Here is a 12,237-nt window from a genome sequence, read left to right on the forward strand (position 1 = left end):
ATGTCTGTACTCAAGCAAGAAAAACTGCTTTACCAACTCAAGTCACGCACGTCAGCGGCAAGGCAGATATATTAGCTCGCCTTCATCTGTGAAAAAAAATGACTTGGAAAACTCAAACTAAAGCGAAAAGGAAAGAAACAGGAGTCATAAAGAAAGAAAAACAAAGAATAAAACTAATAGGGGATAAAGTAATAAACATAACTAGAAGGGAAAGTAAACCAATGAAGTTATATTAAGTTATTAATCAGTCCGAAAGATGAAAAAGGACTGAACCTTAAAACCCAGCATTCACTATCCCAGCCTGAGACCAGTCACTACTTCTCACTGGATAAAAAACAGAGGGGGGGGGGTGAATGAACACAGAAGGAGAAGAAAGGCTAGGAAGAGACAGAGAATGAGAGAACAGTGACGGGAAGGAGAAAGAGAAAGAGATGAGGGAATTTATTTATTTTTATAGACCACTTACAGCCTAAGTGGTTTACATTCAGGTGGAAAGAGATGAAAAGGAGATACGTAAAATCATTTAATACAGGACAAAACAGTGTAAATGAGATTAAATAACTGAAAGTGAAGGAAAGGTGAAAGAGAAAAATTATTTTATATCTTTCCTAGCAGTGGAGCATATATAGATAGTGTCTTATCAGGAATCCAGACAGCAGAACATAGTATATACATCACACAGTCTTCCAATCTGCTCGTTTTTCTATGCGGTGACTGGCTATTTTACTTAAGATGAGAAGTTATAGAAAGAAAATTAAAATGCAAAGGCATGGAGTAGCCTAGCGGTTAGAGCAGGGGTAGGGAACTCCGGTCCTCGAGAGCCGTATTCCAGTCGGGTTTTCAGGATTTCCCCAATGAATATGCATTGAAAGCAGTGCATGCAAATAGATCTCATGCATATTCATTGGGGAAATCCTGAAAATCCGACTGGAATACGGCTCTCGAGGACTGGAGTTCCCTACCCCTGGGTTAGAGCATTGAGTTAACAACCAGGGACTTCAGGGTTCCAAATCCTCTAAGACAGGGGTGTCCCATGTCGGTCCTCGAGGGCTGCAATCCAGTCGGGTTTTCAGGATTTCCCCAATGAATATGCATGAGATCTATTAGCATACAATGAAAGCAGTGCATGCAAATAGACCTCAGGTATATTCATTGGGGAAATCCTGAAAATCCGACTGGACTGCGGCCCTCGAGGACTGACATTGGACACCCCTGCTCTAAGACCTTAAGTGAGTCACTTAACCCCTCCCTTCCCCCATTGCCTCAAGTACAAACTCAAGACCCTTTGGAGAGAGGGCAATACCTGGTGTAACGGAATGTAACTTACCTCGAGCTATTACTGAAAAGGTGCGAGCTAAATTCAACTATAAATAGGAGTTTCTTTATTGCCTTCAATTAAAGTTCAGGTTCATGGATATCGAGAAATAAAGGAGCCCAAAACCATGGACAGACCGGGACATCCCTGCGAGGCATTTCATAACTCTGTTACAAGCAAGCACTACTAACCCCCCTGCAACTTCATCCTTTCACAAGCCTCAGGGATCCTTCTGGAGAAGTAATTTTCATTACTTCAGCAGCAGAAAGCCCGAAAATGGAAATACTACGTTAATAATAATAATAATAACTTTATTCTTGTATACCGCAATACCATGGAAGTTCAATGCGGTTAACAATAGAAGAGACTGTACATTTACAGCGAAGTTACATATTACAGCGTTGTTACATATTACAGCATTTTTACAATTACAGCGATGTTGCGTATATGGCAGTGAAAAGGCATGTACTAAAGAAGAGACGTTAAAATGCAATGAAAAGGTCTCGCTTTCTATTTTTTTTTTTTAATTGACCTGTAACACCACCACTTTCAGTGTTCCCGGAAATTTATTAGGTGAGTATAACTTTTTGCGTTTATGGAATGTGATGTACAAAGAAGCGGCAGTGCGGGCGCGTTACCCTACCCTATAATTTTTTTGTTTGGTTTTTGACGACATGATTTAGATAAAATCAAGAGGCGTTAAGGCTGCCGAGGGGGGGGGGGGGTGTTAAAAAGTTCTCAGCCCGACCAAGAAAAAGAATGAGTGGAAATGGTTTAACCAATGATCTGGAACAATGTCAAGAGCCTAGAATTTCGGTTTTGCAAATTGACACCTAGACATAACGCTCTTTTCAGCTACAGTGGCAAAATAACGCTCAGAATTGAGGCATTTGGTGGGTTGGGCCGAGATCTTTTCAGCACCCCCCTGGTATACCTATGTAGGAGTGAGGCTCCTCTCCAGCAGCAACGACCGTTAAGAAAAACAAACTGGACAGTTGGCCGGACAGAGGTAGCCTAAGTTGAAAATTAGGGAGTCTAAGACAGGGTTGTACTTACAAGAACGGTTACTTCCTCCTCTTCTTTGAGGGAGGTGGAGAGCCCTTCCTGGCTTTTTGCGGCGTGGGGGGTGGGGTGGGACGTTTGCTCCCTCAGCGGCTCCTGTTCTCGGATTGTGATCTGAAGGCTTCTTTCCCCTCCTTTTTATGGGTAGGATACTGTCTTTTATACAGCTCGAGTTAGGCATAGAGCCAATAAGCAAGGCTGCAGAATAATGGGAGGTAATCAGTTCCTTGCTCTTCCCCCCAAGAACTGCAGTCTTCACTCTAATGTGCCCATTGCTAAAAAAAAAAAAAAAAAACACATTATACCCTGTGGGAATGGATGGGAAGAAACTTAAAAAGGTTTTAGTGCTAGAGCTTCAATTCTTTTGCTGGTCTTCTATGCGCTAGAACCATTGTGTGTGTGTTTAAAAAGAGGGAGGGGGTGGGGGTCTGAGAATATGCTGAGAAGCCAGACCAAGACTCTGAATCATAGTAAGTACCAACGCCACTCTACTCCTTTTCTCCAAAAACAGTAACAGCTCTCTAAAAAAGTGTTTTTAGTGTTCCTGGAGCTGGGACTCAGCTCTGTGCCTTTAAGTGGGTGCATATATTCGGTATAGCTGAGAAGAAATGTTCATTCTGTTCTTTAATATATTGTCTATCAATGGATTTCAATGCTTCACCAGCCTTATTTATCTGCTTGTACTACACCCCCTCCCCTTTTTTTGCTTCTTTTCTCTGCTGAGAGACTAAAAAGCTCAGTCTGACAAAGCCTTCACTGCCTGTGGGCTTGGTTGGATTCCTAAGTCCTGTTTCTTCAGAAATGGAAGGCAATCTTAAGCAGTCACTGAAGGTCCCGTTCCCCTTCCATTTTCATCTTTGATCACTGCAATTTCTCTTGCCCGATATTTCTCTGTCACACTGCCTGTTACTGTTCATGTCTTTTCCTCTCATCTTATTGTTTTGTGTTTGTGGTGGGTTGGGGGTTTTGTTTGTGTGGTCTTCAGCTGTCTCTCGGTATTTTGCTTGTTTCTCTTTTTAATACTGTCACTTTTTCATTGCCTTTTCCCTTTCTCCTAATATTTAATTATCACTTTTTCTTCTGTCATCATTTCTCCTTCACTGCCCCCTTCCATGTCCTTTCTAATGAGCACCCCCCTGGGTCTTGCCCTGCCCTGTGACTGTTCACTGGGAACAGACTGAGGACCTTGTAGAAGTTCAGAACCATCCTTCTTCCTCCTCTACACCTTTAGCAGAAATAATACAGTTACTTACTGTAACAGGTGTTATCCAGGTACAGCAGGCAGATATTCTCTACATGTGGATGACGTCACCGACGGAGCCCCCTAGCGGATGTTTTTGCAAGCAGACTTGCTTGAAGACCTTCAAGCTTTCGATTGGCTCGCGCATGCGTGCGTGCCCCTCCCGCCCAGTCTAGGGCATGCATCTCCTCAGCATGTCCTCAGTTCAGATAGCTAGCAAAGAAGCCAATCATGGGGAGGTGGGTGGGTTGCGAGAATATCTGGCTGCTGTCCCTGGATAACACCTGTTACGGGAAGTAACTGCTTTATCCCAGGACAAGCAGGCAGCATATTCTCTACATGTGGGAGATCTCCAAGCTAACCAGAATGGGATGGAGGGATAGTTGGCAATTTAGGAGAACAGAGTTTGCAAAACGGACTGGCCAAAATGGCCATCACACCTGGAGAAAGTATCCAGACAGTAATGCGAGGTAAATGTATGAACCGAGGACCAAGTGGCAGCTTTACAGATTTCCTCAAGTGGAGCCTAGCGGAGGAAAGCAACTGACGCCGCCATCGCTCTGACCTTGTGGCCTGTGACTCGACCCAGTAGGGAGAGACCAGCCTGCACGTAACAAAAGGAGATACAAGCGGCCAACCAGTTAGAAATGGTCCGCTTAGAAACAGAGCGACCCAAACGATTAAGGTCGAAAGAGAGAAACAGCTGGGGAGCAGAACGATGCGAAGCAGTGTGCTTCAAGTAGAAGGCCAGTGCACGCTTACAATCAAGAAAATGCAGAGCCATTTCTCCAGGGTGAGAATGGGGCTTCAGAAAAAAACACAGGAAGAACAATGGATTGGTTGATGTGAAACTCAGAAACAACCTTAGGCAAGAACTTAGGACGGATACGGAGAACCACCCTATCATGATGGAAGATAGTGAAAGGTGGGTTCGCAACCAAGGCTTGAAGCTCACTGACCCGATGGGCAGAAATGAGAGCAATAAGAAACACAACCTTCCATGTAAGAAACTTCAAGTGAGCCCGTTCTAGCGGCTCGAATGGGGGTTTCATCAAGCGAGTAAGGACCACGTTAAGATCCCAAACCACCGGAGGATGAACGTGGAAAAGGCCTTTCATGAATCGGGAAACCACAGGATGAACAGAGATAGGCTTCCCATAATTTAAACATTAAGGAATTGCGATGGATGTTTAAGCATAACACTATGTATCCTCATGGCTTAAATCTAACCAGCGATTGGCTCACAGCGAGCATATGATTTTGTCAATGGGCGGCCGTGGTGTCAAAGTTAAAGGGTTGAGAGTGAGACATGCATTGGCTAGTTTGAGTCACATGATCCAGGATTTTAAGTTATTAGCCTCCCTTTTGCCGGTGTGTTCTCACTTCCGGCTCACTAACTATGGATTTAGCATTTCGCTAAGACAATATACTGCTCTGGTAAGCTTTGTGGCAATTTTTTAAATTTTTAACATTGCTGGGCTCTTCAACTTTAACTTTAAGCTGATATAATGTTTTGCTCTTTACAGCGTTCTCCTTCCCCGACCCTGATGAAATAATGAAACGCGTCGGTGGGGATTGAGCCAGACCCAGTTTTATTAAGAAAAAGCTAAGTAACAGCTACATTTGCTATTACCATATTATAATATTAAGCACAAGCACTTTATAACTTGAAAAAAAAGAAAATAATATATTGAATGAAAAATCACATATTATAAAGGTTCCTATGAGGACAGCTACCATACGTTAAAATCGTGTGGCATTCTGAGGAACTCATGCGGTACTGCTTCAATACCTTGTTTAAAGCTTATCACTCTGGTGGCTAATTTAAGTTTTGTTTATTGATACGATAATTTGTGCACATTTTTGTTTTTGAGTTTCAATGTCCTAGAATAAAGCACAGTTACTTATTGTAATAGGTGTTATCTCTCTTAACTTTTCCAGATTAAGTCATGGGAATTGGTCTTGTGATGCAAAGGCCTAGTCACCCTAAGCATACACAACCCATTCTCTGATAAGCCCATCAAAGGGAAGTCTTAGCAGATCTAACTTCTGACCACCTTCGTGAATGTGCATAATTGTCCCAGATCATAATGACCTAAATGGTCTTCCATCACGGTTCTTCTTTCCCATGATCTCAATTAGAATAAACAATCCAGCTCCATGTTGCAATGTTTTTCACTATACCAGCTTGGATTAATAATGCTGACAGCTGGTATTATACACACTGTACATTACAAATATAAATAAAAAATGGAAAATAAGATGATTTTTTATAATAATTTAAAAAAAATAGATGATTTTTTTATTGAAAGGACTTAAATTTTTTCTGTTAGAAACATGATGGCAGATAAAAGCCAAATGACCCATCTAGTCTTCCCATCTGCAGTAACCATTATCTCTTCTTCTCTCTAAGAGATCTCATACACCTATCCCACACCTTCTTGAATTCAGACACAGTCTATGTCTCCACCATTTCTTCTGGGAGACTGTTCCATGCATCTACCACCCTTTCTGTAAAAAAGTATTTCCTTAGATTACTTCTGAGCCTATCACCTCTTAACTTCATCCTATGCCCTCTCATTCCAGAGTTTCCATTCAAATGAAAGAGATTTGACTCATGCGCATTTACGCCACTTAGGTATTTAAACTTCTCTCAAGCTCAACAATGTAGTAACAGAAAAATAAAAAAAACCTCCAACAATGTTACTCACCAGCAATGGGAAAAATAGATCCAGATTAATAGAAAAGGGTGGAGAAAATGCCTCAAGTAATAAATATCACGTAGCAATCAGTATAGATTTTTAAGCTGGCATTGCTCTTGTCATTGGCATAAAAAAAACCACACCCAACGAATGTAAGGATCTAATAGGGAAAAACCCCACTACTGTGCATGTTCAATTTCAAAATACAGATTTAAGGAAAAAATACTACTTAGCTCAAAAGCCAGAAAGTTGATGCAGCAGCTATATTCACGATACTGGCATCATTCCATTTTCATCAGCATCTAGATCAGTGTTTTTCAACCTTTTTACACCCGTGGACCGGCAGAAATAAAAGAATTATTTTGTGGACTGGCAAACTACTAGGACTAAAATTTAAAAACCCCGTTTCCGCCCCATCTCCGCGAGTTCGGTCACCTCAGTAACTATAGAAAAATAGACAAATTTAGTGCAAAATATAGACAGCAGATATAAATTCTCAAAACTGACACGTTTTGATCACTAAATTGAAAATAAGAACATAAGAAATGCCTCCACTGGGTCAGACCAGAGGTCCATCGTGCCCAGCAGTCCGCCCACGCGGTGGTCCAACAGGTCTAGGACCTGTGCAGTAGCCCTCTATCTATACCCCTCTATCCCTTTTTCCAGTAGGAAATTGTCCAATCCTTTCTTGAACCCATGCACCGTATTCTACCCTATTACGTCCTCTGGAAGCGCATTCCAGATGTCCACAACACGCTGGGTAAAGAAAAACTTCCTAGCATTCGTTTTGAATCTGTCTGGTGATTTCATAAGTCTCTGGTTGCGTTTCCTTCTGTCTGTGTATCCTTTCTTTCAATTCTTTCTTTCTGTACTCAGGCACAAGAATTGTCCCTTTCTATTCCCTCCCTCTTTCCTTCCTATGTCCTTAGTGCCCCCGGTGCCTCCTTCCCATGTCTTTAGTGTCCCCAGTGCCTCCTTCCCATGTCCTTAGTGCCCCCAGTGCCTCCTTCCCATGTCCTTAGTGCCCCCTTCCCATGTCCTTAGTGCCCCCAGTGCCTCCTTCCCATATATATAGTGCCCCCAGTGCCTCCTTCCCATGTCTTTAGTGCCCCCAGTGCCTCCTTCCCATGTCTTTAGTGCCCCCAGTGCCTCCTTCCCATGTCCTTAGTGCCCCTTCCTGTCTTTAGTGCCCCCAGTGCCTCCTTCCCATGTCTTTAGTGCCCCTAGTGCCTCCTTCCTGTGTCTTTAGTGCCCCTTCCTGTCTTTAGTGCCCCCAGTGCCTCCTTCCCATGTCTTTAATAATAATAATAATAACTTTATTTTTATATACCGCCAGCTATCTTGCGACTTCAAGGCGGTTCACAATAAAAGAAACTGTGGATACAATAAAAGAAAATGTCAATACAATTAAGAGAATCTTTACGTACAATGAATTAAAGAGTATAGCAGTGTACATCTCGATACAATAAAGATAGACTTTGTGTACAATGAATTAAAGAGTATAGCAGTATACATCTCATACAATGAATTAAAGAGTATCGCAGTATTCATCTGATAATATTAATAATGTTAACAACAGTTTGTGTGTTGCAAGGCCAGGAAGTGCTAAGCTGTTTGCACAGAAGTAGAAATATTCCGTAAATTGAATGGAGTGTTCATAGTTAGTGATTTAGGTTTGGGGTTAACAGTTAGCACGATCAGGTATGTGATGATGTTACGAGGGGGGTTGATGTTCCGGTTCGTTGCCTAGGTATTTCAAGAATAGGTAAGTTTTTAGGTGTTTCCTGAATTCCTCATAGTTGTTTGTGTGTGCTATTAGTTTTTCTAGGTCTTTACCCCATATGGCTGCTTGATATGCCCTCAGTGCCTCCTTCCCATGTCCTTAGTGCCCCCAGTGCCTCCTTCCCATGTCCTTAGTGCCCCTTCCTGTCTTTAGTGCCCCCAGTGCCTCCTTCCCATGTCTTTAGTGCCCCTTCCTGTCTTTAGTGCCCCCAGTGCCTCCTTCCCATATCCTTAGTGCCCCTTCCTGTCTTTAGTGCCCCCAGTGCCTCCTTCATATCTCTTTAGTGCCCCAGTGCCTCCTTCCTATGTCCCTCTCACTTCCACACTTTGTCCCACCCCGAAGCCAGCCTGCCTGCCTGTCTACCTCTCTCCCTCCCTCCCTGGCCAAAGCCAGCCTACTTGCCTGCCTACCTCCTTCCCTCCCTGCCCTGAAAAAAAAAAAAGAAAAGCAGCCTCCCTCCTTCCTTTTCCCTGCTCTTACCGCCCTGCCGCTGCTGCTAAAGCCAATGGGAAGTCTTCTTTCCAACGTCAATTCTGACATCAGAGAGGACGTTCTGGGCCAGCCAGGCAGCGATTGGCTGGCCCAGAACGTCCTCTCTGACGTCAGAATTGACGTCGTAAAGAAGACTTCCCGTTGGCTTTAGCAGCAGCGGCAGAGCAGTAAGAGAAGGGGACCCGGGGAAAGGAAGGTGGGAGGGACAGGAAATGATCGCCTGTCCCGTTGTCCCCCAAGCACAGCTTCGGGACGCTGTCCCAAAGATGTGTGTGGGGACAACGAGACAGGAGGTCTGAAAATGGACCTATGGTCACTTTAATCTTGCCGGCCCTGCGCGGACCGACACCGGTCCGCGGACCGGTGGTTGAAGAACAGTGATCTAGATCACAGTTCTTCAACCGCCGGTCCGTGGACCGATGTCGGTCCGCAGGAAATTTTTGCCGGTCCGCGCAGGGCCGGCAAGATTGACTCACTTCAACTTCCTGCCGGTCCTCGCAGGGCCGGCAAGATCAACATCTGAAACGTGCGCTGGGCTGGAGAGATCTTGGGGAGCCTCCGACAGTGGCTTTCTCCCCTCTCTGCAGCTCTCCTTTACTTCCCAGCGCAGCGATTCAAGAAGGCAGCCTCGGGGCTTTTGCTGAGTCGCGGCTGCCTCTGATGATGCAACTTCCTCTTTCCTCAGAGGCGGCGCGACCCAACAAAGGACCCGAGGCTGCCTTCGTGAATCCCTGCGCTGGGAAATAAGAAGAGCTGCTGGGAGGGGAGAAAAACACTATCAGAGTCTGGGAAGCTGCTGGGCAGGGGAAAAAGGGACAGCTGCTACTGGAGAGGGAGAAGGAGAGATGCTGCAGGGAGGGGAGGAGGGAAATGAATCTGGGAAGCTGCTGGGCAAGGGAAAAAAAGGGACAGCTGCTACTGGAGAGGGAGAAGGAGAGATGCTGCTGGGAGGAGAGAAGGGAAATGAATCTGGGAAGCTGCTGGGCAAGGAAAAAAATGGACAGCTGCTACTGGAGAGGGAGAAGGAGAGATGCTGCTAGGAGGAGAGAAGGGAATTGAATCTGGGAAGCTGCTGGGCAAGGGAAAAAAAGGGACAGCTGCTACTGGAGAGGGAGAAGGAGAAATACTGCTGGGAGGGGAGGAGGGAAATGAATCTGGGAAGCTGCTGGGCAAGGGAAAAAAGGGACAGCTGCTACTGGAGAGGGAGAAGGAGAGATGCTTCTGGGAGTGGAGGAGGGAAATGAATCTGGGAAGCTGCTGGGCAAGGAAAAAAGGGACAGCTGCTACTGGAGAGGGAGAAGGAGAGATGCTTCTGGGAGGGGAGGAGGGAAAGGAATATGGGAAGCTGCTGGGCAAGGAAAAAAAGGGACAGCTGCTACTGGAGAGGGAGAAGGAGAGATGCTGCTGGCAGGGGAGGGAAGAGAATTACTGCTGGACAGGAGGAGGAGGGAAGGGAGAATGAAAAAAGGAAGGAAACAGCTGGCAGAGAGATTAGAGGAGGGGAAGGGGAGACACAGGCATGAGAAAGTAGAGAGATTGATGATAGGAAGGGGTCAGCAGAAAAATAAGCAGAGGGACAACGATGATAGATCTGGTGTAGGAGAGATAAAAATGAAGAGAGCAGTGAATCTGGAATGAATCATGTAAAAAGGAGAGAGGGGGCACAAGCTGGATGGAAAGGGGAGAGGGGCATAGAAAGAAGACAGATACCATATGGAAGGGGGAGAGAACAGACAGTGGATGGAAGGGGCAGATGCTGGATTGAAGAGACAGAGAGGGCAGACGCTGGAAGGAAGAGAGTGAAAAGAAGATTGAAAGCAGAAACCAGAGGCGACAAAAGGTAGAAAAAAATAATTTTATTTCTATTTTGTGATTAGAATATATCAGATTTGAAATATATATCCTGCTAGAGCTGGTGTTAGACATAACTGGGGACTGCAAAACCCAGGCAGTGCTTCTTTAGCTTCCAGCTGGCTTAGGGCGCTCTCTGACCAGTGGGCAGTTGCCCTAGTTGCACTCCCCTAAAATTATTCCTGTCATGTGTGACTGCAGTATTCTGTTAGCATGATATTTCTGTGTAGCATTCTGTAATAATTTGGCTTGTTCAGTTTTCTTGATAGTAGAGGGGATATATGTGAAGGGGAGGGGAGACAGGGGTTTTGTTGATCCTGCTCTGAATTATTTGTATTTATAAAATGACAATTGTACAGAATATTGTTTCTTTTTATACTTTAATAAAATACATTCAATATAAAATCATAACTGAGGCTTGTGTGGATGGGATCAGATGATTTGTGGGGACCGACTCGCGGAGATGGGGCGGAAACGGGGTTTTTAAATTTTAGTCCTAGTAGTTTGCCGGTCCACAAAATAATTCTTTTTTTTCTGCCGGTCCACGGGTGTAAAAAGGTTGAAGAACACTGATCTAGATGATCATACACAACACCTTACTCAAAAAGAGCTAGCGAGAGAGCCAAAAAGACTCCAACAAGATCTTGTTTCACCACATTCAGGTTTCTTCAGGGATTCAAATCGTATTCCTTCAGAACAATGTGCACAATGGCACATGAAGACTACAAGACATGAAGTAGGGACATCCAGACTTACTTTCGGAGACACAACTTCCACAAATGATGTCACAAAAATAGAAAAAATAATCAATTGCTGGAAACAGAAATCAAAAGCAGAGATGACAAAAATCAACCTAACAAAAAAAGCACACCATTCACAGTGTATTTTGGCCACAGCGTATTTTGGAAACAGTGTATTTTGGAAATAAATCCATCTTTATTCATTCACATTGATGCAGGTGCCATCTGACATTACCCCGCCATTGAGAAAAGGGGATGTGCTCCAATTCTGGATTAATTCTAAATGGACTAATGAGGACCGGCGCAAGGTGTAGAAGTTGAAGGGATACTGGGAATCAGTGATCACAATATAATCCACTTCAACCTGGACACAGGGGCAAAACATCGATCCAGAAAGACGGCCACGGACTGAACTTCCGAAAAGGGAATTACGAAGGAATGAGAATCACGGTGGGGAAAAAGATTAAGAGAATAAGCATTGTAAAAATGCTAGAGCAAGCATGGTCCCTTTTTAAGGACACAGTCATCGAGGCGCAAAATCTATATATACCGTGTATCAACAAGGGGTCCAAGAGGAAAAAAACAAGGAACTTGCGCGGCTCGATGTAGCGGTGAAGGAAGCAATCGGAGACAAGAAGACTTCGTTTAAGGAATGGAAAAGGTAAAAAATGGATGAAAACTGGAAAAAGCACAAACAACATCAAAGCAGGTGCCATAAGGCAGTATGAGGGGCCAAAATAGACTACGAGGGAAAAATAGCCAAGGAGGCAAAAAACTTCAAGCCATTCTTTCGATATATTAAGGGGAAACGACCCGTGAAGGAATTGGTGGGGCCTTTGGATGACCATGGAATAAAGGGAGTACTAAAGGAGGACAAAGCCATCACTGACAAACTAAACACATTTTTATGCTTCTGTATTTACTGAAGAGGATATATCCAATATACCGGAAACCGACAGGCTATACGCAGGAAACAAAGACGGGAAGCTTACAGGGTTGACGGTCAGTCTAGAAGAGGTATGCAGGCAGATTGATAGGCTTAAAAACAATAA

The 12,237-nt window shown here is 44.2% G+C and overlaps 1 protein-coding gene across 4 annotated transcripts in view; it reads right to left on the reverse strand.

The window, feature by feature from the left end:
* Positions 1 to 12,237, reverse strand: part of PDYN (prodynorphin) — a 29,577-nt gene that overhangs the window by 14,969 nt on the left and 2,371 nt on the right. For 2 of the 4 annotated variants that reach the window (XM_033914987.1, XM_033914986.1), the window contains exon 2: positions 2,372 to 2,575. The exons of the other annotated variants lie outside the window; for them this stretch is intronic. The gene's annotated coding sequence lies outside the window, so the exon portion shown is untranslated. The remainder of the gene's footprint in view (positions 1 to 2,371; positions 2,576 to 12,237) is intronic. 4 annotated transcript variants of the gene reach the window in all.

This window comes from Geotrypetes seraphini, chromosome 11, assembly GCF_902459505.1.
Source record: "Geotrypetes seraphini chromosome 11, aGeoSer1.1, whole genome shotgun sequence".
NCBI lineage: Eukaryota > Metazoa > Chordata > Amphibia > Gymnophiona > Dermophiidae > Geotrypetes > Geotrypetes seraphini.